A 3,716-nucleotide genomic window follows, 5' to 3' on the forward strand; every position below is an offset into this window, starting at 1 on the left:
TAGTGATGACATAAATATATATAAAATCTTGGAGAGAACAGGGTATTTTTATCGGGAATAAAAATGTTTTGAAATGTTTTCATCTTAATTGAATTAGTCACCAAATGATTTAGATAATATGTAGAAGCCCAAATTTAACTCCCTTGAATAAGTACTTAAGAAATCTGTTTGTTTATGCAACTTGTTTGGTCTCTGAGATAATGTATCTTAGAATATATTATGCTATTATCCATTATTGTCTTTTTATACAACTCTCTTATTGCTGCTAGGAAGTTGTCTGAATATTAAAAGGAGATTTGCATTCTTTTCCTTAGACTCCTTTCCAAACGTTAAGAATTCTCCAACGTTTCAATGATTTATTTCCTTGCTGATGGATATTCTGTTTTAGAACATCAGACTATTCTCAACAAATATACAGAAAGAAGACAGAAATCTTGCTTCCTGAACTTTTCCTCCAGAGCCCCACAGCAGGGCGCAATAGCATATTCAGTACATCCAATCAAGAGAACCATTTGAAGACAAAGGGAGTTATATACCTGAATTATCAGGATGTCCTCAGCAGAGGAAAATCTCATGTGTTTAGGTAAATTCAGAATTAGATGAAACCCATATTTGAAGTGTAACAACTTAAAACAAAAATCAGAGAAGTATTCAGAAACTTCAGCTCTACACTGTAGAACTTAAAAAAGTTATTATTTAATTTTTTTCTGCTACAATGTGTTTATTATGAACCACCCTCTCCGAAACAAAATCCATACACCACAGCTCAGTCCACAAATCTGTATGAGAGTGCAGTCTTGTCTGCATATACTACAGTGAGGTAGAGACTTCAAATACAGCTTCATAAAACTCACATAGAGTGGCTGCGATATACAACAGTGCCATGTCAGCTTGTATGTGTGTGTGTGTTGGTGGGGGACAGTAATGACAGTGAGTGGGTCTTTGGCACGCAGATTCCCAAAGGGAAGCAAGTAGCTAAAGAAGAAGGAGAAGGCGGAGGGAGGAGGAGAAAAGAAAAAGTCAAGTTTTCAAATTCCAGTAGCATTTCAGTCAACGGCAACCTTTGCTTCACACATTTCTCAAATGAAAGAAATAAAGGAAGGGTACTTGTCCCTTCCAAGAGAAAGGGCTTCCATGAACTCTCATCTGTTGTCACCAAAAGGAAGCTTTTAAGCTAAGTTACAACAACAAAAAAGTGAAATCCATGTAAACTGAATTTTATCTAAAATTTGAGGCTCAAGAGGAATCTTGGAAAGAACATAGGCTTTTTTTTTTCTCCTAAGAAAACTAGACTGGAATTAGAAAACTAACTTATACTATTTGTTTGGCAAATTGGAGCCATTATTTAATATTTTTGCCCTCAGTTTCCTCATGTGTAAAATGGGACTAATTAACAGTATTACTTCATAGTATTTTAATACATCAAACATAGGAATATATGTAAAATATAGACACACTTATTAGATCTTGACTCCTTATGTCTCTAGTTCATGATCTAATGCAAACTAGACTCTTCCCTGAAAATATTATAGGCCATAACGTCTTCTAAAATGAATGCCAGCTCTCTTCTTTCTGCTCAGGGGCAGGGAGAATAACTCAGCTGCTTGGTCACAAAAAGAACTTCCTGGTCAATAATCCTGTGTCTTCTCCAAATCTCTTCATTTCAGTTCTAATTGTCCCATCTATTAGTGTCTTCTTCAGGTAAGTTTTTAAATAACAAGGTCTTCAAATTTGACTCAAATCTTTCATTACTATCAACTAGATAACTATCATAATACTAATAAATATAATTCTAACACTTAATTTGTACAGTGCTTTAGCATTTATGAAGCATTTTGACATATATTGTCCTACTAAATCCTCATAAAACTCTTGTTATAAAGGCAGATATCCATAGTCCTTTAAGGGCTGAAGAAATAAATGGACTTCAGAATACTCTCCAAATGGCAAAGCCAGAATTCAATTCAGACCTTTCTAATCTCAGAATTCTTTCACTGTCATATTGCCTTTCTGCAACAAAAATTTCCATGTTGATGTCTGTTCATTGACTTGATCTCACAGATATTAAACATACTAACTTCCTAGTGGGAACTCAAAATTGTTTATCTCTCTCCATGCTTCATAGGCAAGACATTTTTCCCATTAGCATTTTAAAAAACTATATAAAGTAGCTTTTCTATTGGAGTGCACTGTTTTCAGGAACATTCTAGAAACTTGGGGGGCTATGGGGAGCTGAAAAAAACCACTTTGAGATACTAATATGTTTCCTTTAAGGGGACAGGGCTCCTTCTCGACTGAGAATCATAGCTTTTGACTTCATCTCATGCAAACTGACGTTGAATCGCTCCTGAGATCCTATTTCCTCTCTCCAAATTCCTCTGTCAAGTATCCAACTTTGCTTTTCCTGAGACCCTCAACCACTCTTCCCTTCCCCACAACAAACATGTGACAGAGACACACTTTAATAAGAAGTTCCCCTCCTTGCCACACAGATTCTCCTATTTCCTCAGACTACTGGGCTAGTTTTTCGGTACTTTGACCCATTCTCATGTTATTCACTGATTTCCTTGGATTTTTCTGTGAATCTCCAGTCTTCAATCCTCTCACGCAGTTAACTTGCTTTTGTAAGATTAATTTTTTCTAACCAAATAAAAAAATACCTCTGCGTGTACTCATCCTTCTTGAACTCTGTTACCTGACTCCACTGACCACTTCCTCTTTTCAAAAATGTATTTAAGATTGCATTTCTTGTTTGGTTATTGTTTTTACGATTCTCCATATCCCTTTTTGTCTTTACTTTCTTCTTCTTCCTCTTCCTTCAAAATCTGTGTGCAGGCCAGCCCACTCTGTTTTATAAAAAGACTGGGTGTGGAATGAACTGCTGATCACCCTCAGATGACCCTCTAGTGGCTAACTCTCAATACAGCCAAAATGGAGCACGTCTTTTTCTAAATTGAATTCCATCACTTGTATTGCAAAAACTGCTTCTCTGTCCTACAATGGTTTTTTGTTCAGTTTTTTTGTTTGTTTGTTTTTCCCAAAAGCAGCATTATTCTTCTGAAAATCAAAGTAAGAGAAGGGCTAGTTTTGATGCTTGTCTCTTCATCATGTCTTTCAGCTACCAAGTCCTACCATTACATCTAAGGCCTCCCTAAACCACAGTTCAAAAGAGTGGCCTAGCTTTGGACTGATGGGCTTCCACAGCCGCAGCGCCCCAGGCTACTGCGCAGCAGGGAGAAGTTCTACTTGAGCAAAGAATGGAAAGAAACTATAAGTTACACACCATGAAAAAGAAAAATTGTATTTCTTCCGATCCAAGCAGTTCTTTTGCATGTCACCTCCACTGCCCAGGCCCTTATCAGTCCATAGTGTTTTTAACTGAAAAATAAATAACTAATGCAGAATAAATATTATCATTGTTATATGAGGTAGTTTTACATGTATCTTTTTATCTGAACTTTATACTGTAAGAAAGTGGTATTACTGCTGTAACCTAGATTTTGTAGAAGAGAAAAGATAAAATTCAGAGTAAATGTTTCATGATAACTTCAACTAAAAACTCTCACATTCAAAACTTTGCCCTGTGTCTGCTTTGCTGCGCTGGCTCCCAGCTCATACTTCTGAATTTGTACAATCCACATTTCCCTTGACAGTTAAGGAAAAAATTCTCTCCTCACAGTAAAAATATTTTAATCCTGGAACAGTGCTGACAACGT

At 36.2% G+C, this 3,716-nt stretch overlaps 1 long non-coding RNA gene across 1 annotated transcript; it reads left to right on the forward strand.

Annotated features, from left to right (window-relative positions):
• The first annotated feature begins 326 nt into the window (after positions 1-326).
• On the forward strand, positions 327-3,422 carry LOC140696414 (uncharacterized). The gene is made up of 3 exons (XR_012072705.1): positions 327-583; positions 1,581-1,701; positions 3,119-3,422. It is a non-coding gene; the product is annotated as an uncharacterized lncRNA (long non-coding RNA).
• The last annotated feature ends 294 nt before the right edge of the window (positions 3,423-3,716 follow it).

The sequence above is a fragment of the Vicugna pacos genome, chromosome 1, assembly GCF_048564905.1.
Source record: "Vicugna pacos chromosome 1, VicPac4, whole genome shotgun sequence".
Lineage (NCBI taxonomy): Eukaryota > Metazoa > Chordata > Mammalia > Artiodactyla > Camelidae > Vicugna > Vicugna pacos.